This window comes from Stegostoma tigrinum, chromosome 32, assembly GCF_030684315.1.
Source record: "Stegostoma tigrinum isolate sSteTig4 chromosome 32, sSteTig4.hap1, whole genome shotgun sequence".
NCBI lineage: Eukaryota > Metazoa > Chordata > Chondrichthyes > Orectolobiformes > Stegostomatidae > Stegostoma > Stegostoma tigrinum.
This window is the reverse complement of record NC_081385.1, coordinates 30748446-30771279: the sequence shown is the minus strand read 5'-3', so window position 1 is coordinate 30771279 and position 22834 is coordinate 30748446. Positions and strand designations below refer to the sequence as shown.

Genomic DNA, 22834 nt, shown 5'->3' with positions numbered 1-22834 from the left:
GTGGGTCCATTTCCCCGAACTCCCTTACAAGCAGGGAAGGTATGGGTGGACAGGCATAACCTTGGGTCCCTGAACAAATTGCAAGCTGATGGATATTAATATTTTAGGGAACAGGCGCCGTGGCGACGGTTGATGGACAGAGGTGATGCCCAATAACAGTCAAGAAGATGTCGAGGGGTCGTACTAGGGCGGGCCCCTCATGCTCAGCCCCAGCTGGGGTGGGGGGCGGGGCCAGGCGGTGGGCGTGGACTATGACAATGGCTTTCCCCCGGCCCCCCCCGCCAATGGACAAGCTCAATGCACTTGGTGAAAGGGCAGCGCTTCGAAAGCTTGTGTCATTTCCAAGTAAACCTGTTGCAGTATAACCTAGCGTTGTATGACTCCTGACTTTGTCCACCCTCGTCCAACAGCGGCACCTCCAAATCATACCCAAGCTTTGTTCGAGGGGGCGGGGCCAGCCGGATTTTTTTGGGAGGATGGTGTGGGCTAAATGACACTGCTGCTCCGTTCCCTCCCCCTCCACCCAGAATCAGCTGGGGCGTAGGGGGCGGGGCCATCTTCCGTGTTCGGCCCAATGGACACATGGGGCGGGGCGTGGGTTGGTGACAGCCACCAATCGGAGGGGAGGGGGCGGAGACGGAGTGGGCGGGGCCGGGGCGCGCTGACGTCATGGGGATGTATCGATGTGGGCGCGTGGCGGCGCGGCGGCGGTGTCAGTCTGATGAAGATTGGCATGAAGGTAAGCTGTCATTCACAGGCAGAGTCACCGCGGTGCAACACTGTATCACGGGGCAATACAGTGTAACCAGCGGCGCACACGGATACATTGCACACAGGAGCTCGTAGCTCGAGACACTTCATCTCACTCAGTCATTGTCCCAGCTGGAAGAAAGGGCACAGCTTTATTTATCCATTGCTCTTGCATCTGTCCTCTCTCTCCGCCTTTCCATCTCTTGTGTATTATTTTCCTTTTCTCTCTCCCCACCTCTTCTCTCCAGTTTTACAGCTGATGGGTGGGAAAGTAGCTGCTTTGTTAAGCGATGAGCGGAGGAGTCTATTCAGTGTGTATGTCTGCAAACAGAATCTTTCCACATTAGCTGTCTGATCGTTGTACTGTGCTGGGCGCCTCAATCTCAACTTCTCAACATTTTCGACTTTTAAACCGGGGAGCTACAGGGTGATGCATTTTCAGAAGGAGTCTGATTAGTGCATTTTGTAAATTTTTTTCAGTCTTTTTGTAACCGATTTTGTTTTGCACATTTTCCCTACCACTTTCTGGATTCAAACAGAGGAGATTCCCATTCGCACTATTGGAAGAACCTTTCCGATTTCTTTTTTTCCCTTTCCGCTCTTCATCCCCCCCACCCCACATCTGTTTGATACAACTGTTGACCTGATGTACTTTTCTTTCTGTCCTGAGGTGTTATTGGTTAATATGAGCATTTGATCATTTACCCTTCATTACATTTCAGTTTTTGCAAATATTAATTAAGTTTGGTTTCGCAAAATATTTTCATTTTGAGCACAATAAGAGGGCGCTGGGTACTTCCGAGCAGAGTTTGAGGCTCTGATGTCTTTGCTGTGTGCTTCTAAATCATCAGATTTTCTATTGGATCTGAAATTGTATCGTTTCATATGTTTCTGTGATGGAGTAAATTCGGGGGATGTTGTCTTCTTGAAAAGTCTTTTCACCCTTTTGATGTATCATCAGGAATGTTGCAACACATTCGTTACGAATTAATATTTGCTCTATATTCTGTTACTATGGAAATGAAGCGAGAGGAAATGGAACATTTTGCTTATCAGAGAACTTGCGTTGTAGATTTCAGAAATTTTGGTTGGCATACTCTTTTTAAATTCCACTTTTAGATGTGCTTTGTGAAATGCGTTTAAATGATTTAATTAAAAGGAAATAAATCGATTTCAGTCTCCTCCTTGCAGCCTCTCTGTATAAAGACTCGCCATGCAGCTTCTAATATCTACTCGCCTCTGTAACAATCGGTACCTCTTTTTAGGGAGGGGGGGGAGAGGAAGCTGCGAGCCGTTTGCAATCAAGCGTGGACTTAATTTGCTAGTACGATCCCGAGTTCTTGACTTAAAAGGGAAGATATTGTGAAGAATTTGCTTAACAGTGTCAGTAAATTAGCATGCTTCCTCACACGACTGTAATCTCCGATCATTAGGGTTATGGAGCTGACTGGACAACGGATGTGTTTGCTGCAGGCCAGTCCCAACAAACGCAGAACAAATTCGCTAAGAATTTTTATGTTGTTAGGGTTTTGCTGGGATTGCAGTGAGCCCTATGCAATGGGAGTAAACCAGATCCGAGCGGTGGAATTCTATGCAGGAAGCAGGTATGCAGTTAGAGAAACGAAGCTTGATTTTTTTTATATATACACTTTTTTAGATACCCTCGCCCATATATGTAACTGGGTAATGTGTTCGGTTTGGAATGGGTGTACCTCTAGCTCAGGGCTTCAGTCACTATTGGTGCATCCAAAGTGGTATCTGTCATTTCAGCATCGTTTCCTATCTAGCACTCTGATCAAGATCTCCCTCTTAATGGCTCAGAGTCTGTAGGAGAGCAAAACGTGTAAGTCACAAACAGGCAAGAATGTTTATATCTGGGATTAAAAAAAAGTTGTATGATCAGTATAGCTCACGGTAAGCGTTTGTCTTAAAATATTTAATTTTTTTCGTCTTTTTGCAGTGCTATTTTTGAGGGGAATTTTACAGAAAATATAAATGTGTTGCATTTTAGATTGGAGGTTCTCAGCTAAATTTAAAAAGTCAAGCATACTGTCAGGGACTTTGCTTTCAAATAATTTTCCTTCTTAAGGAGATTAGTTTATATTTCATAGTTTTATTACTTGATCTTTCACATGGAAATGACCAATTTCCAAATCCAAACTTGCTTGTGTGTACTAGGTGTGGAAGGAGAGGCACCACAAGACATTATTACTGGTGTTCCCACTCAAAGAAACTCTTTATCATTTCATTGCATCACCTTGAAGAGAAGAGGAAAAGTGCTGAAATCTGGAGGAGGAATCACCTGCGGGATCACTGAACTGTTAATAGATCGAGATTGGAGGAGGGTACATATTTCATCTTGCTGAGTGCAAATGTACATTACCACCCATTCTGCTACTGTAATGAGCTAAATACCCATCCAGTAATAGAATACAAAATTTCAATGTGCTTCTGTGAGACTGTTTTCACTGAAGGAATTGCCACTTTTTGAAGAAATGATAGCTAATTCTTGTAATTGAATTTTTGGAGTTTTGATTTGGTTTTAACAGCAAGTTAGCAGAGGGCGTGAGGATGGTATCCTGGAGTGAGGTAAGACTGCAAAAAACAGGGGAACTGAATCAGCCCACACAGTTGGATTGAAATGGTCACAGAAGTGTACCCTCTGTCAATGACCAGCACTTCTGATCTCCATAGGGCTTATGTGTGCAATCAACATTAGTTTAATCTTTCTGCCACTCTTGTTGAGGCGGTTGGAACTCAGTTTTCTAAGTTTTCAAAATTTTTAAAATATTTTTTATGTACCAAAAACACTTATCAATACCTATATCTTCAAAATTAGTAAAGTTGAATAGCATTCATGTATTAGCAAGAAAATAGATAACCATGCAAGGCCAGTTAGAGTAGAAGGATCCATTAATAGCATTAGAGGGAGCTTGTATGGAGTATAAATACAGGTATAGAATCATTAGGCCTTGTCATTTTCTAGACTGCAAATACTGTACTATGTAAAATACGTGTGTGTAGTGTGGAAATAATGTCTCCTTCATTTTAAATATAACTTTTTCAACATTCTCTTCTATACATTTAGAAACATATCTGTGGTTTGAATGCAACCACAGACATATGTAGTGCAATTTCTGCAACCACTACTGTTGTGTCGTACTCAATAGTATTTTCCCTCTTTTTATTTTCTGTCTGTGCAGTTCAATCTGAAATCAACAAAATAAATGTTTACTTGTTAAAATGCAAAAACTTAAACTAACTGATATTTCTTTTAATATATTGTGACGGGTTAATGATCATCCCTGCTGAGAATATTCTGGCACTTGAGACAGGGTCCCGATGAAGAACGTGAGCCATGAGGTTTTTGATTTTTTTTTTAGGAATTTTTCAATTTCAGCCCTTTATTCAACATTTCTCATTCAATCATTATATTGCCATAGCTGGGCAGGATAGCTTATGATTTTGGTTTCTTTCTAACATGTCAACATCACGGATATTATTGTCTTGTGTAATTTTGAAATGCTGCCCAGGTTGAATTGCTCTTGGCTTTCACTGTGATCTAAATGAATATGGCACTGCAGACAGTGGCTTGTCCTTCTCCAGAGGTTACACCAGTGGACCAGCAAAGTGCTGGTGGATCTTTTGTTACGTTGTATTCCACCTTTTCCAGTCTGTTTTGCAAAACAGCCACTCTGTGTGGCACAGTCCATTAATGATTTAGTCTCCGAGTTGTGCAGTTATGTCTAATGCGATTTTTCAGAGTTGGTGGGCACTGCACTTTTTAACAGTAAAGTTCCATTTAAAATCTTAATCCATTTAATACTTTGCTTGGAAGATATCATTAAAGTTTGTAACATTCAAACTATATTAGTGCCTGTGCAAATGAAATTAAATGTGCTTTTGCAGTCTAATTGTCCTGCATGAATTTAAAAGATGTTCACAGATTGATAATGTGTGGATCTGATACAGATTGAATGTTAAATCAATTAATGTTTAACAAGAGGCATTCTCTCTGTTCTGATATGATTTTATTTGTTTTATTAATCTGAAAGCTGCTGGCAAGTCTGTGGAAATTCTACTTTCCATGGAAAGTAGGAACAGAACTAGGTCATTTGTCCCCTTGAGCCTGTTTAACAAGTCAATGGAATTGTGGCTGATCAGGATCTTAACTCCACATGCTTCTTGTCTTCTCCTGAAACAAATTCTGCTACTCTTAACCTGGGATATTCCAATTGCCCTAGTATCCACAATCATTTTTTCTGTGGGAGGAATGGGTTGCATGATCTGGATTTCCATACATGTGAAATGGACTTTTAGATTTTTTTCCTGAATGCTCTTGTACTGATGTGAACCAAACTTCCTCCCTGTTCAGAATTTCCCTGGTCTTGGGTTCACTGTTTTTAATTTTTGAGGTCCAGCAGTGAGCTCTAATTTTCACTAGAGTCTAATGGCATTTTTATATGTGTCATTGTGGAGACTGAAAGTTAAACAGCTTCAAATATTGGAATCTTTCCCCCTTTGTAGATTTTTTTAAACTTTGGTTTCCCTCAGGTACTGGCCCTATTCAGCATATCTGTTTACGATCTGACCACGCCACTAAATGGTTTGCTTACATTTTATAAGACAAAGGTGTCAGCAGCAATTTTCAAATCTTTGAAAGAAAGCATTGAGTAGTGGGGGCTTTTGAGCAATTTATTTGGTGCTAATGAGGAGGAGAGGAGCCATTGAGACTGAATTAGTAGAACATGACCTGGAGGAATGATCTTGTATTGATCAAAATCGTGCTAACAAAGTTGTCCATTTAAGCATTTTTCCATATTAGCATTTGGGGACTGGTCACACAGGTGAATATCTCCAGGTTATGAACCCAAGACCATTGGTAGTATTGTGAGCAATGGGTACACTGGTCAGTGGAGGGGGAAAATCTGAAACGGTAATCATATTCTGGGGCACTGTACAGAGTGCTGGTTGTCTATCTATAACTTGTGACCAGTTCAAATTATTTTACCAATATGGTCCTGGCTTACAGCTCCCTTTGTCTGTTTTGGAAATGGATGGAACATTGTGGATTTGTTACAGTGACTGATGTTTCAGTCCACAACAACACAAGACTGACACAGATGCGTAGTAAGTGAAATTTGTCTTTGACTCGGACAAAACACTAACATGATGTAGAGGTGGTGGCATAGTGGAACTGTCATGGATAGTAATCTAGCATTTCAGGCCAGTGTTCCAGGAGCATGGGTTCGGATCCCACTGTGAGACTTGGCACAATTTGAATTCAGTAACTATCTGAAAGGAAGAGTTGGGGTAACAGGGACCATGTCACTGCTGTTGATTGTAGTTCTTTTTAATAAAAATTCTGGGGCACTATTGTCCTTTTTAGGGAAGGAAATGTGTTCCTTATCTGGTCTGGCCTAGATGTGACTCCAAACGCAAAGCAAATGTGTTTGACTCTTAATTCTAATTTCTCAAGGGCAATTAAGCAATAAATGGTAGCCTAGCCAGTGATGTTCACATCCTGTGAGTAAATTAAAAGAAAAATTTCTTGATCTCATTTTGACACCAGCACTTCAACAACTTAGTTATAACTAAGTGCAGGGTAAAACCTTTAAAACAGATCAAGGATTTAAGGTGAAGAAATATTTGCTCTGATGAAACAGAAAACTGGAAAAAGAACAATTTTACATGTTTGTATTGTAACAGGTAAATTCTGTTCACTTGCCCACCTCCAGCCCCCTCAATGTTTCAAAACTGGGCAGTGACTAATTATGAAGGCATGTCGATATGAAATTCCAATGTCTGAAATTGACATTAATATGTTCAAAATAAGTATTAAGGAACACTTTTATCTACTAACTTGAAAGGAATGTGTCCAAGTCCATTGAAACAACTGTCTCTGTGGCATCTCATTCCCAGTGGCCACTTGAGTTTAGACAGTGATTGCAGGCAGTTTATCCTATTATGGGATATTTACAGATGAACCCAATTCTGTTTACGCTGATCATCTGCGTTCAGGGGTTATTGTGATCTGTTCAGCATCTCCTCCCAAAGATGACCACTGCAGCATTGGCACCTCTCCTTTGCACTGCATTGGAGTGTCATCCAGATTTGGTGCTAGAGCCCACAATCTTCTGACTTTTGATATTAAGATGCTACGACTGATTGCATTTAATGTTTAGCTTCATGTTGATGTTAAATATGTAAGTGCTGAGTGCTCCGTTTTACTGTGCATCTAATCTAGCCTACAACTGACCTTGCATAGATGAACAGAATGCTATCCAAATGTTAGGTGTACAACATAGTTAGATACGAGTGTAGTTTTAAACACTTCAAGGCCAGTTATAGAATAGATTTAATACAGAATGATATTACAAGTTTAATATTTGTTAGCCTGTTTTGTAGAAGAACAGAAAAGTTCTCCTTCCAGTTCTGGCCGAAACCTAAATCTTAACTTGTGACAAGAAAAGATTTATCTGGCCATCATCTAACCACTATTTGTGGGAACTAGCTGTGTGTAAATAAGCTGTGACATTTCTTGCGTTGCAAAATGATTACACCTCAGAAATGTTGGCTGTAAAATTTTGAGAAACCTGAGATCAGCCATGGTGCTACCGAAATGTAAGTCCTTTGATTTTGTGGAGTGTTTATCTGGTTAAAGGTCTGAATTATATCTGGCATAAGTGAAATGTAAGAAGGCATCCTTCTGCCAGGAGTTTCATTGCATTTTATTCCAGTACCTGAGTGGAATCTGACTCTAAATTCAGACTATGGTTATATTCTAATTGCAACAGTAGTACGAAATGAAACTGCTTGTCTGTAATTTCTGGTGTTCCTTAACCTCTTCTCACACTACTTATTTCCTTCCTATTGTCTCGTGCACTCTCTCTCTCTCTCTCTTGCTGTTTCTTTCTTTCTCACTCTCTTGCTCTTAAGCTCTCGCTGTCGATCTCTCTTGATCTCGCTCGCTCTCAATCTCTCTCACCTGCGCTCTGTCTTGTGCTCTTGCTCGCCCACGTGCTGTCTTTTGTGCTCTCGAGCTCTCTTTTTGCGCTTGCGCTTGAGGGGTCTTGCTTTCTTTTGTGCTCGAGGTCTCACTTGTGCTTTCTCTCTTTCTCTCTGTCAGCTATACCATACCAGTTTATTGGAGCTCTAAGGGTGATAAATTTTCTATATTGACCTTGCTTTTCCTGATTGATTGAAGTCTCTGATCCTGAAGAAATGGGAAGAAAAGCACTTTCTGTTTTCTTTTGACCATATGGTCAGACTGACCAGAGTGTAACAGGAATCCAAGCCTTCAGTGGTTGCTAGAGAAACCTCATGTTTATTGAGTTGCGAAGCCCTGACATCAAAGCCACTTGATTTTAGCTCCTCCTTCTGAGAATAGCAGATTGCACTTTTCAGAATTTAGGTTAAAAATCTCCGAATCCTGCTCAACAAAAATGGAATTTGAGTTATTCAGATGCCAGTAACCAACATTTCTAATTGGAAATGAATGGATTTGAGGAATACTACCTGCAAACTACCAAGAACTGTCCTGGAATTCCCTGCAATCAAAGATGGAGTTTGGACTTCTTTAGGCTTCAGAAATAATCTATAATCTTTGGGGTTGCGAATGTTGCTCTGAAATGCTGAAGCTTTGTTGGACATCCACAATGAGATGAAGGATTTGCATGTGCTCAACAATTTTTACAGCCTTGAGTAACAGGTCCTTGAGAAACCAAGTTTGCAGGTTTCCTTTAATATTTGCACCCTTTCCCAGCCTACCTATAGTTACAGCCATCTGGGACATGAAATGGGACACCTTATGACAGCTGGAGACTGACATCATGATGTCAATGTTCAGCTTCTGGTAGTTACAGGCAGTCACAATGTCATGGCTTTCAGCTTTCAAAGCTGGGCCTTTTAACTTCATAAGGAAATTATTTCTGCTTCCTTTTTTGCCCACCCATCCTGCCCAACTCTGGCAGTTGGTGACTAGTAGTGTGCAGTGCCCACAGTTTCATCATTTACCTATCATGCCCAGAGCTTGATCTTCTGTCACCCTATGTAGGCTATTTTGCCAAGAGACCGGACTCTATCTGAAGAGGATATTTTAGATGCAAAGATTTTCTGAGTGGTGATCCCTGAGAAGGAATCTTTTGTTTGAATTTTTTGGGTCTGTCTGGCTTTTTGTGGCCTGGTTTCACACTGGACGCTGTGCGTGTCTACTTAAATCAATAGTGAATCTGTATGTTCCATAATTGCAGAAAATATAAAATCGTTTAAAGTGAGCTTAAAGTATAAGCAATTTAGAAAGTGAAGCCTCCTCTCTGACACCATTACCCAGTACCTGATTAAACTTGTACTTTTTTTTGTGCATAGTTTTTGTATGTGTATATTTATACCTTGCTTACTGTGCCTGCAATTATAGACACAACCATATGCTGGCAAGTTGGTCATGGTAGTGTCAACTGTTCATTTCCAACTTGTTCTAGAATTACGTTCACACTGTATTTATAGTTAGATGTTTTAAGTGTAGATTTTGTATCACTCTCCCTTGCATGTTTTATAACCCACCTGCTCCAGAGGTGTGTAATAACATCTTTGAATGGATTGCTTAAAAAAAACTTGTTTAAACTGACTGAGGAAGCGTCTTGCTAAATTTCAGTTTACTTTTTGAAAGAATTTGAGTTTATTTTAGTTGTTTCTTGGATTGTCAGGATAGGAAGTGTTTCACTGAGGTGTGGAACTCTTTGTCAAGAATACAATCAGGTCAGGTATAGAGTGGTAAGGTGCAAATTGGTATTTGCTCTGTTCCACTGCAAACATACACTTAAAACAAACCAAACTGTACAGAGTGTCTTTTCCATTTCCTATCTAAGGCCTCTTAACAGGGGAAGGATTTCTTCTGATATTTGTGGTAATATTATAAATGTGGCTGTTGGAATGCATTGTGCTCTAACTTGAGGGATTCCTCTTGCATTTGTTTGTTTACTTATGCACATAGCAACCAGAGATGAAAACATCTTCATAGTTGTGGTAGCCAATTCAAAGTAGAATGTTATCTCATCGTAAATTTTCTTGTAAATTAATTACTCAAAATAATACTGTGACAGAACATAGCCCTTGTTCCTGATTGTCCGGAGACTGCACCATTTTCAAAGGTTGCTGTACAGTTGTCCTATTTTACAGTAACCTAGTTACTATAGCTATAACCTTCAGCTTTTAACATAGTAAAAACTACTCCCAGGGTTTTATTATTACACCTAACAGAGACCAATCCAAAGAAAGAGACAGAAGATGTGATTGTAAAAGCTTAAAAGTGAATGTTTGAAGTGTACTTTCTGGCAAGGGATTCTACAGATATGTTTCGGACAAAACAGAAACTAGGGAGAGAATAAGTCCCCCTTAAGATCAGCAAGGCCACTTATGTGTGGATCTGCAGGACTTGGGGGTGATACTAAATGAGTATTTTGCATCAGTACTTACTCTGGAGAAGAGTATGAAAGATAGGGAATGTGACAAAATAAACGGTGACGGCTTGAAAAATGTCTTTATTACAAAGGAAGAGGTGCTTAGACATTTTAAAACACAAAGCTGGATAAATCTCCAGGACTTGATCAGCTGTACCCTAGAACTCTGGGAAGCTAGGGAAGTGATTGCTAGGGTCCTTGCTGAGATATTTGTATCATTAATAGCCACAGTGAGGTGTTGGAAGACTGGAGATTGGCTAACGTGCCACAATTTAAGGAAAAGGCAGGAAAGTATAGACCCGTGAGCCTGATATCAGTGATGGGCAAGTTGTTGGAGGGAATCCTGAGACACATGTACTTGGAAAGGAAAGACTGCTTAGGTATAGTCAACGCAGCTTTGTGCATGGGAAATTGTGTCTCACTAACTTGATTTGAGATTTTTTTGGAGAAGTAATGGAGGACAGAGCAGTGGATGTGATATATATGGACTTTTGTAAGGCATTTGATAAGGTTCTTCATGGCTGGTTAACAGGGTTGGATCACATGGAATACAGAGAGAATTAGCCATTTGGATACAGAACTGGCTCAAGGGTTGAAGACTGAGGGTGGTGGTGGAGAGTTGCTTTACACACTGGAGGCCTGTGACCAGTGGTGTACCACAAAGGGATCAGTACAGGGTCCAGCATTTATATCATAATTATCATTTATGTAAATGATTTGAATGTGAAGATATGAGGAACGATTCATAAGTTTGCAGGTGGCATCAAAATTGTGCGTGTAGTGGATGGTGAAGAAGGTTACCTTGATCAGATGGACCAATGTGCTCACGAGTGGCAGATGGAGTTTAATTTGGATAAATATGATGTGCTGCACCTTACAAAGACAAATCAGGACAGGACTTATACACTTAATGGTAAGGTCCTGGGGAATATTGCTGAACAAAGAAACAAGGTTTGTAGTTCCTTGAAAGTGGAATCACAGGTAGACAGGATAGGGAAGAAGGCTTTTGGCATGCTTGCCTTTATTGGTCAGTGCATTGTGTATAGGAGTTGGGATGTCATGTTGCGGCTGTACAGGGCATTGGTTAGGCCACTTTTGGAATGCTGTGCCCGTTTCTGGTCTCCCTCGTACGGGAAGGATGTTGTGAAATTTGAAAGGGGTTCAGAAAAGATTTACAAGGATGTTGCCAGGGTTGGAGGGCTTGAGCTACAGGGAGAGGGTGAATAGGCTGAGGCTATTTTCCCTGGAGCATTGGAGGCTGAGGGCTGACCTTGCAGAGGTTTATAAAAATCATGAGGGGCATGAATCGGGTAAATGGCCAAGGTCTTTTCCTGTGGAATGGGGGAGTTCAAAACGAGAAAGCATAGGTTTAAGGTGAGAGGAGAATGATTTAAAAGGGACAGTAAGTGAAAACCTTTTCATGCAGAGGGTGGATGTGCCAGAGGAAGTGGTGGAGGCTGGTACAACTACAACACTTAAAAAGCATCTGGATGGGTATATGAATAGGAAGGGATTAGAGATATAAAGGCCAAATGCTGGAAAATGGGACTAGATTAAGTTAAGTTGTCTGGTTAACATGGATCTGTTGTACCCAAGTGTCTGTTCCCATGCTGTACGTCTCTATAACTTTAAACAGAGAATTGTAAGTCAGGAAATTCTGTAGATGGGATCTGAGTCTTGTACTATAAGTGAAGACATGGTCTTGAATTATGTTGTGAAGTGTAGCGATTGCAACAAAGTTAGCCAGGTAGACCTTGTAGAATATGAGTTTCCTGATTGGGCCAGATTAACAGCACCAATCAGGGAGCCCCTGGCTGACACATATAAACAGGAGAGTCAGACATCCTGTTCACACTGAGGAAGCCGATCAGCGTCCAGGACTCTCCACATGTAAATAAAGCATGACTGGGTAATGGGATACCAGCCTCTCTGGAGTTAGTTCGTAAAGGAAGTTGTGAGTTTGGGGCAGCAGGTGGGCAGAAGACTAAAATTGAAGCTTAACCCTACAACCCTCCTAAGAATTGAGCTAAAAGCAATTACACAGCATGGATCATCAACATTACCTGCTGCTGTGCTCTGGACTTTCCATTGAAATGCGGATACTTGATCAAAGGCATGTTAAACAGTCTGTGAGTAATGTACTGATAATGTAGTATATCCCAAATCAAAAGAGAAAATATGGAAGTATTTGAGGAGAGAAACATTTCTATTTGAGGAGAGAAACATTTCACATTTTAGGCAAAAGATTGGGGCACCAGGATTAAAAGGGAAAGCCTGCAATGCAGTGAGGGGTCCAGAGAGGTAAACTGCTAAAAGATTTAATGGTGCAATCGCCAGTGAGTGGCAATAGGGAGATTATGAAACTGGTGAATGGCTATATAACAGTCATCTGAATGCAAGGGTAGTTAAAAATAGAAACAGACAAACAACAATCTTCCAAAACACAAGGAGCACACACGGAGGCAGAGGTTATGATTTAAAATTGATAAATTCACTGAGTCCAGAATGTTGTAGAATGCTGGGAGAAAGTTGTATTCCTCAAGCCTGTGTCAGCATTCCTTGGAGCACTATTGCAGACACAGAGAGCAAGGCTAGAATGAGAGTGCAGTGATTAACGTGCTTGGGCAGACAGCTGGAGATGCTTTGCAAAGAAGCCCTCCCCATCTCCGTTTGCTGTCTCCAATGTAGAAGAGAATACAAAGTTAAACAAGTACAAGTTATCTGCTTTCATTGGGAGTGAGTGCTTGGGGCCTTATACAGTGAGAAGGGAGGAGGTAAAAGTACAAGTTTGTATTTCCTGTGCTTGAACAGAGATGCTGTGGAGAAACAGGGATAGGTTGTTAAGGATGACTGAGAAGTGGACCAGGGTGATGGGGAAGGGAATGGTCCCAACGCAAATGCTGAAGGGGTGGTGGGTCAGAGGAAGACATTTTGTGATGTCATTGCTGGAGCTACAGAAACGATGGAGAGAGTGGTCTGTTCTGTATGGAGGCTAATGGGCTGCAAGGTGAAAGGTGAAGGGAATCATCATTATGGAAGGGAGTGAAGATTGTGATTGATGGACGGCCCTGTCAACCATACTGGGTAAGAATCTATACGGTGAAGTACAAGGCAAACATCAGAGGTGGTGTTATGGAAGGTTGCTTTGTCAAAGCTGAAATAACGGAAGTGATGAAACTGGGAGAATGAAATGGAGTCCTTGCAGGAAGCAGGATACAAGGAAGTATAGTCTAGGTTGGTGTGGGTGTCTCAGGGCTTGGTTTGAATACTCATTACATTTCAGAAGACGTGCTGAGAGAACTTGGGAAAGGGAAGAGTCAAAGATGGACCAAGTGAACGTAAGAAAAAGTGGAAACAAAGGTAATTAAATTTCCCAGTTCACGGGGAATGCTCGTGGTGGCATTTGTGTTGTCGTCATTATAATGAGAAAAGAGAAAAGCGAGGGCACCCCAAAGTAGACTAGAATAACAAACATTCCACATATTTCTCAAAAAGGCAGTCAAAGCTGTGACTCATGCAGGTGTATATATCAACTTCTTAAACTATATTTTGAGAAAGTGAGTGGTGTTGAAGGAGAAGTTATTTGGACTGAGGACAATCCTATCCAGGTGAAGGAGGATGGTTGTGAATGGGCACTGGTTGGGTGTCTGTTAAGAATGTGGCAGAGAGCTTTGAGACCACCCTGGAGGGGAATAAAGGTATAAAGGATTGGCTGAATGTACTGAATAAATAGTTAAGGCCTAGAAACTAGTGAAGGGATGTAGGACCTTGAAATAGTTGCTGAGGTAGTTGGGAAAAGACAAGTCTTGGTAGGTTGAAATCAGTTCAGTGGGGTAGAGAAAGTCTAAGATAGCGAGTTGCCCAAGGCAGTCTTGTCTTTTTTTTGTTAAAGGAGTAGAAGTGGGCTAGCCTGGAGCAGGGTCTATGGGCTGGAAGCTGTCTATGGAGGATCTCCACTGGAGGTGATGTCATTAACAGTTCTGCACTCAATGAATTGATGGTCTCTCCGTGGGAATGTGGCCCAGGGGAGGCAGGGGAAAGTGCCGCAGTTGATCTTCATCCCAGCCAGATCTAACATTGCCAGCCATTAAGCAAGTTTGACATTAAGGTTAGACCTCTGAGAACGCAGGTTCAGAATGAGTTAGGGTAGAAAGTGAGAGGAGCAGAGAAATTGAGCTTGCTGATATCTTACCAGCAGTTTGCAAGTTAAAAATCTAGACAAGGTAAGAGGGCAGGAGGAGGAGTCTAAGTAAAGGGAGGCTTTTGGAAATGGGTATGGGATCCATTTAGTGGAGGGGAGGACTTCTGGTCAAAGATGCAGGGACATTGGAAGAAGAGTTTAGAGTTGTATTGAGCTCAGTTCATTGAGGTGGGGCCTAAGGGGTTGAAGCTGAGGTCCTAATGGAGGACATAGCCTGAGTGCTGAAGATAATAAACGATTCTGTCAAGGTAAACTTGCAGGTTGAGTCATTACAAAGGACAAAGAGAATTACAGCACAGGAACAGGCCCTTCGGCCCTCCAAGCCTGTGCTGATCCAGATCCTTTGTCTAATCCTGTCGCCTATTTCCCAAGGATCTGTATCCCTCTGCTCCCTACCCAGTCTTGTATCTGTCTAGAAACATCTTAAATGACGCTATTGTGCCCGCCTCTACCACCTCCGCTGGCAATGTGTTCCAGGTACCCACCACCGTCTGTGTAAAGAACTTTCCACACATATCTCCCTTAAACTTTTCCCCATTCTCACAGTCCCCTTCAGTATCTTCTACTCCACCTTAGTGTCATCTGCAAACTTGCTAATCAGGCCATCTATACCTTCCTCCATGGATGACACGGTGTAGAGCTGGATGGATACAGCAGGCCAAGCAGCATCTTGGGAGCAGTAAAGCTGATGTTTCGGGCCTAGACCCTTCCTGAAATTTTTGCTTTACTGTTCCTAAGATGCTGCTTGGCCTGCTGTGTTCATCCAGCTCTAGACCTTGTCATCTATGATTCTCCAACATCTGCAGTTCCTTTTTATCTCTTATACCTTTCTCCAGATCATTTAGTTATATCACAAAAAACAGCGGTATTAACATGGATCCCTGTGGAACACCACTGGTCACAATTCCCCATTTTGAGAAACTCCCTCCCACTACAACTCCATGTCCCCTGTTGCCCAGCCAGTTCTCTATCCATCTAACTAGTACACCCTGGACCCCATGCGACTTCACTTTCTCCATCAGCCTACCATGGGAGTAGTTAGGAAGACAGATGCAATTTTGGCATTTATTTTGAGATGACTTGAATATAAAAGTAGGAGTGTACTTCTGAAGCTCTATAAGGCTCTAGTCAGGCCACATATGGAGTATTGTGCAGTTTTGGGCCCCATATCTCAGGAAAGATGTCCTGACCCTGGAGCGGGTTCAGAGGAGGTTCACGAGAATGGTCCCGGAAATGTAAAGCTTAACATAAGGAACATTTGAGGACTCTGGGTCTATACTTGACAGAGTTTAGAAGGATGTGGGGAGGGATCCAATTGAAACTTAGAGAATACTGAATGGCCTGATCAGAGGGGATGTTGGTTCCATTGATAGGAAAGACTATGACCCGAGGGCACAGCCTTCGAGTAGAGGAAACTGCTTTTAGAACGGAGAAAAGGAGGAACTTCTTCAGCCAGAGAGTGGTGAATCTATGGAATTTACTGCCACAGAAGGCTGTGGAGATCAGGTCATTGGGTATATTTAAGACGGAAACAGCTAGTTCTTCATTGTCAAGGGGATCAAGGGTTGCAGGGGAATGGAGTTGACAAATGTATCAGCCATGATTGATTGGCGGAGCAGACTCGATGGGCTGAATGGCCTAATTTCTGCTCCTATGTCTTCTGGTCTATCAGCAATACAAGAGATGAGCTTTGGAAGAGGTGAAGGGGATAGGCACTAGTACCCAAAAGTTGTTGCAGTTTGCAGTCCCTTGTGCCTGAAACAAATATTTTAAAAAGTTTTTCTTGAAGACCCAAATAGGATGAGGGATGAAGTGAAACTCTGGATCAGAACAGCTCTGAGAGGTTGAGTTAGTGCTCCTTGATGGAGAGATTGAGGGAGTGTATGATGCATGTGGTGATACATGACGTTGAAAGTACACTTGAGAACACGGTGGGAATAGCAGCCCAAGGAATTCTGGATATCCTTCACAACTTTCAAAGTTTCAGGCGGATGCATATTTCAGTTGGAATTGACATAAATGAGTTGAAGCTGGAGACGGTTGCTGAGGAGTCTATGGAAAGTTTATTTTTAGATACCTAATCAAACATGCAAAGGGAAACAGAAAGCAAAGATGATGACGAAGAGAGAAAAACTGAAATCACATCCAAGAGAAGAAATGAACTTAAGATTAGCATTTCTAGAATAGAAATGTTGGTGAATTAAGCACTAATCCATTATTTCTCAAATTTATGCTACAAATCGAGAATGAAAATTATCCTTTTGAAACAATCTATGTTTGTGTTTAAAACATAAAAAAAATCTCAAGTAGGCAATCTTCTGTCTGGCAATTTACAGCCACCCTTGGGTCACTTTTAATTTTGGTGCATCATTTCTGTTATTAAATGTTGCATAATTTACATAATCGACACCAGGAATGAAACTTGAACCTAAAAAGAACTTAAAATGCTGCCATTAATTACTTCCTGTCTTATTGTTTTTCTTTGTTTTTGTTAAAGTGACGACAATTTAAGATGAGCTATGGAACACATCTGTACAGTGCATGTTGAATTGAAATATTTTGTGGAGTTGGTTAAATGTCACTTGATTGAATGAACAGAGAAATAGCATTGTTGTTGACAGAGCCACCACTAGTATTCAGAAATGGAAGTTAACCCTCTTCAGTCTGAGTTTCTGGTTGCCTGTCTTTTGAATCCTCAGTTCTTCTTCCACTGTGACATCTGCCTCCAATTTGTCTTGTTCATTCATGGGATGTCGTTGTTGCTGGTTAGGGCAGCATTTATTACCCATCCTTAATTGTCTAGATGGCTTTTAAGGGCCAACCATTTGGCAGTGGGTATGGAGTCACATGTAGGCATGTCCAGATAATGATGGCAGATTTCCTTCCCTGAAGGCCTTTAGTGAATTGGATGGGGTTTTTATGACAATCGACACTAGTTGCATAGTCGGCTTTTAGCTAGTTCTCTCTCCTTGATCCTTTACCACCTCCTTTTGAATGTGCCACTATCCATTAAGCTGTTTAACACTCTATCTTTGGTCATTTGTGCCCCTCTCCCTTTGTCTCTGTTCTTGTTTGAAACCTGTTCCATCCTAGTGGTTTTCAGTTCTGGTAGGCCATTGACCTAAACTATTAACTTCCCCTTCATCAATGCAGGTTCTATAATGCTTGGAGTTTTGTGTGAGTTCCCACATCCAATCTATTTCGCCTTGGTGTTTTGGATGCCCTAAAAGGCTTTTCAGCTAATTCATTATGGTTTTGGTACAGTTACTGCAGTAACGAAAGGAAGGAGCTCAGCCAAATTCCACATGAGAAGGACCCACAAACAGCAATTGGATAAATGGTCAGTTAGCCTGATTTAGGAACATTGGAAGGATGACCATTATCCAGGATATTGAGGGGGTTCCTGCTCCTTTGAGTAATGTCCGTGGGACATTTTTACACACAACAGAAAAAGCTTTGGAGACACGGCTTCTGAGTATTATATTCCAGTAACACACTGAAACAGGACTTCCCCCTTGGATACATTTCCAGGAGAAGGAGGAGGAGGAGGAGGAGGAGGAGGAGAAATGTCCTTAGTCCCTACCCACAGACGCGTCTTGTCTGATTAGAATGTAGGCCGTGTTGTTTGAAAGATCCTGCTTACTTCCTGAAAGTCCCACCTGCTCCTGAGATGTGTAATAATATCACTGAACAGGCTGACTTTTAAAAAAAGACCTGACTGGAAAGGCCAACTTACAGCAACAGATTTGAAGAGAGCAAAAAAGAAAGGACAAAATCCTAACAAGTAAAGTCAGTGATTAGCAAAAAGTGAGTTTACTGTTTTGAGCCGTTTCCATCCGAGCCAAATTTTCAATCATCACATCTGTGCAAGTAATCTCTTGCATTTTTTTTGAATCTGTCCATTTTAAAGTCTGCCCTCTTTTGAGTAGACAAAATTCACCTGATTGAGCAAAAAGTTTTTTGCTACTTAGATTCTGTGCCCCTGTGTGCTTTAATAGCATTGCAGTAATAAACCCAGGGTTACTTAATCTGTACCATTTCATATTTTGAAACACTTTGCAATCTACCCTTCACTGGCTTCCTGGGTTTGAGTGTCAGCTTTTGTAATCTCTCCGCAGAAGCCACTTGTACATTTTGGTGCGTCTGTGGTTTGGGTTGTGGAGGATCTGTGTCAGCACCGTGGTTATATTGCAAAACCGGTTCCATTAGCACAATGGCAGAACTGTAGACCCATGTTTTCCTGCATTGAGTTATACTTCTGTGATTAATGCATACTCTTTCATTTGTACCATGCAATTTGAGTGTCGATGTTTCATTGCTAACTTTGTAGATGATGTTAAACTGATAGGTTTTAAGTGATTAAAAGTCAGGCCCTATCAATTTACCTCAGTGTGCTTTTTACCCCCAGCAGGATGCCGCCTTCTCCCTGATAATTGAACTTTTGCATTTAACATTTTGAAGTTTGCAATATTTTGAATAAGTATTTGTCCACTGCTCAGGAATTTTACCACATGTGCCATGCACTGCCCCGGGAAGGAACCAGTAATTCATTCAGACAGGCAGAATTATAACAATGTGGCAGTCAGTATGTTGTGAAGTTTTCACTTAACAGCAGGAGACCCTTTATATTTAGAGGTCTACTTTGAGATCCCAACATTTCTTTTTGGCCACATTATCCGGTTATTGAAGGAAATGTTTCTGTTAATCTTCCCACCTTCCTAGGCTGTGGTGATGAATGGACGCCGGTGCCTTCTTTCAGATACTTAAAGTATTCATTTGTTGGTTAGTAAATCAAGAAGTTTTAAAAAGTAGGTGATAGTAAGGTCTTGGTTTAAAACGTTAGTAAGATCTGGAGGTTTCCACAGGCTTTTGGAAATGGTCTTTTCCACCTGTTTATCCACCTTGTGGTGGCCTTCTGGAGTTGTCTCTCAATCCTAGCTCTCCTGAGATCAATCGAAGGAGACAGCTCTCTTTATTTTTCTCTCAATCCTCCCTCTTCTTTCCCTTCAGTAAGGAGTTGTTCCTATCTCATGGCGGAGAAGGAGGTGGGCCTAGATACTGTCTTCGCGAGGGAGTGCCTGCAGGACTTTAAATGTATTAAAATCGCAATTTTCCTTTGACATATCCGAGCAATTTTGGGTGTTGGTAGAGTGAAGCAGCAGTGTTCTGGAAATCCTATTAAGTAAAGAAGTATGAACATGAGCAGAGATATAGTTCACCACTTTGGGTAAATTTAGAGCCGTACACTCATAAAATCAGACAGCACAGAAACAGACCCTTCGGTCCAACTCGTGCGTGCTGACTAAGTTTTCCAAATTAACTTAGTCCCACTTGCCTGCATTTGGCCCTTATACATCTAAACCTTTCCTTTAACTGTCTAAATGTCTCTTAAATGTTGTAACTGTGCCTGCATCTACCACTTCCTCTGGCAGTTCATTCGATATATGCACCACTCTGTGTTTAAAAAGATCCCTCTTAAATCGCTCACCTCCCGCCTTAAAATTATGCCTCCGGGTTTTGAATTCCCCCACTCTAGGAGAAGGACCTTTTAGCTATTCACCTCATCTGTGCCCCTCATGATTATTGTAATGAAAATGTGTGAATTATTTTTGCCTCACTACTTCATAAATCTGACTTTCCTTTCCAAGTCTAATCTGATGTTTCTGCAGCGTTATCACATTCGGATCTTGGCCATTTTGGTCCCTTGAACTCAGTTATGCATCAAGACCTTCCAATCCTACTCTCCTCCTTCTTAAATGCCTCCTGTGTGTTTTGCAATCGCTACTCCCATGAATCAATTTCTTGCATTGGTAAATCTTTATTTGCCTGAAGAACATTTTCACATGACGGTTTTATTTTACCATTTTAACCTTGTGTCCCCTTGTATTGCAGTCACACTTTTTAGCTTGAAGTAATGTTAAATACATGATGAAAAGCCGGTGTTTATGCAAACTTTTCTCTATCCTGTCAAACAAACTGCAATTAACTGTAACAGTGATGCCGATAATTATATGAAAGAAGATTGAGAATTTTTTTTTAGATATGTAAGAGTAAAGGGAGGCAAGAGAGAATATTGGACGGCTGGAAGATGAGGCTGGAGAAGTAGTAATAGGGAATGAAGAAATGACAGATGAGCTGAAAAGGTACTTTGTATCAGTGTCCACAGTGCGAGAAACTAATAGCAGACCGGAACTTCAAGCGAGTTGGGAGCCGAGGTTAGTGCAGTAGCCATCACTAAGGAGACAGTGTTAGGGGAGCTGAAAAGTTTGAAGGTGAATAAATTACCTGGATTGGATGGACTACATCCCAGAGGTCTGAAGTTGATAGCTGAGAAGATTGTAGAGGCATTGGTGGTGATCTTTCAGGAATCACTGGGCCATTGAGGGTCCCAGAAGACTGGAAAATGGCTAATGTAACCCTCCTGTTTAAGAAGGGAGGGAAGCAGCAGACAAGAATTTATGGGACAACTATCCTGACTTTGGTCATTAGTAAGATTTTAGAGTCCATAATTAAGGATGAGATTGCAGAGTACTTGGAAGTGCATCTGTCAGAATCCTTTTGAGGAGTTAATCAACAAGTTAGTCAAAGAAGAGGCAGTGGATAGGATCAATTTGGATTTCCAGAAAGCTGACAAGATACTACACAAGTGGCAGCTAAATAAGATAAGAGACCGAGGTGTTTGCATCTAGGTACTGGTGCGAAGAGAGGATTAGCTGACTGGCAAAAAGCAGAGAGTGGGGATGAAGGAATTTTTTTTAGGATGCAGCAGATCACAAGTGGGACAAGATCATAGTCATGGCCATATGGATCATACAGCTATCCATGTTATACATTAATGATCTGGAGGAAGGAACTGAGGGCATTGTTCTTAAATTTGCAGATGACACCAAGATAGGGGGATGGACGGCAGTGTTGAGCAAGTGGGTAGTCTGCAGGACTTTGAGAGTCAGAGGGCACAGGTGAGTATAACGGTTATCACAAAGGAGATGGTAGACAGACTGAGAGAGTAGGCAATGAGTGGCAACTGGAATACAATGTCAAAGTGTGAGGTTATGTACTTTGGTAGGGAGAATAGAAGCATAGACTATTTTGTAAATGGGGAAAGACTGCAGAAATCTGAAGCAAAAAGGAACTTGGGAGTTCTAGTTTAGGATTCTGTTCAGGTTAACATGCAGGTTCAGTTGACAGTTAAAGACAAATACAACATTATCATTCATTTTTAGAGGGCTAGAATACAATAGCAGAGATGTGCTACTGAGGCTGTACAATGCTAAAGTCAAACTGCAGTTGGAACATTGTAAGCAGTTTTGGACCAAGTTTAAAAGTATCAAAGGATGTGCTGGCATTGGAGAGGGTCCAAAAGAAATCTACAAGAATGATCTCAAGATTGAAGGGAATGTTTTATGAATCCTGGTTGAGGACTATGGGTCTGTACCCAGTAGAGTTTAGAAGGATAAGGGGGCATCTCACAGAGTACTAAGAAGCCTGGATAGAGTGGATTTGGAGAAGATATCCTCACTAGTAGGAGCGACTAGGACCTGAAGGCATTTGCTCAGAGTGAAGACACGACCCTTTTAGAATATCATTCATGATTGAATGGTAGAGCAAACCCAATGGGCCAAATGGCCTACTTCTGCTTCTATATCATTTGGTCATAACGAACCTAAATAATACATCTGAAATTGGAGCCGAAAGGGCAGGACAGGTCTGCTAACATCTGGGGAGTTGGAGAATCAGCGTGAATTTTTTTGGTGAAATATGAACTGTATCATGTTGCACAGATGCTGACAGACCATTTTTAAAAATTGAAATCATAACAATCATAAAGTAAAGGTCTTTTTTTTCTCTACATTGACCCACTGGGTATTAACAGTTTGGGTGTAGCACCAGTTGTTCCAGATTAACGTCTTGAGTAAACATTGCCAATTGAGGCTCCAGATGAATTGAGTGACGTAAAGCTGCTCATGAGCAGTGATGTTAAACACATCCACAACACAATGCCTCTGTTACCCCCGCCATGTGTGATTTCCATATTTTATGCCAGCCATCTTTGTTGCTCATCTGTGTTAAATTATTCATTTGTTTTCCATTTGCACTTTTTTTTTTGTTTCTATACCTGAGTAGAGGCTGCTTAAACACGTTTTCATTGAAGAGTGAGAGAAGCCTTCCTTTTGGTCAATTTGAACTGGATTCTGTATTGGTTTCAAATGAAGGTACATTGCTTCACTTGCTTTTTCCTGTAAAGTGCTTATAATTCAAAATGAATTAAATATTTTCATATTTTTTGAGAGCATTAGGAATCATGTACAAGATAATACCAACATTGTGTGATTTTTGAAGTATAAAGTGAGAAATAAACTTGAATTGAAATAGAGGTAAAGGCTTAATATTGATATTTGCAATCACTTGTACTGACTTTTCAAAA

At 41.2% G+C, this 22834-nt stretch overlaps 1 protein-coding gene across 28 annotated transcripts in view; it reads left to right on the top strand.

Annotated features, from left to right (window-relative positions):
* The first annotated feature begins 670 nt into the window (after positions 1–670).
* Positions 671–22834, top strand: part of pknox2 (pbx/knotted 1 homeobox 2) — a 422222-nt gene continuing 400058 nt past the window's right edge. For 7 of the 28 annotated variants that reach the window (XM_048562476.2, XM_059639004.1, XM_048562475.2 and 4 more), the window contains exon 1: positions 2022–2354. The gene's annotated coding sequence lies outside the window, so the exon portion shown is untranslated. Of the gene's footprint in view, positions 740–1125; positions 1178–2021; positions 2355–2537; positions 2665–2928; positions 3096–18107; positions 18217–22834 lie in introns of those variants that run through there. The other 21 variants (XM_059639007.1, XM_059639005.1, XM_048562472.2 and 18 more) reach the window with 16 other exon arrangements.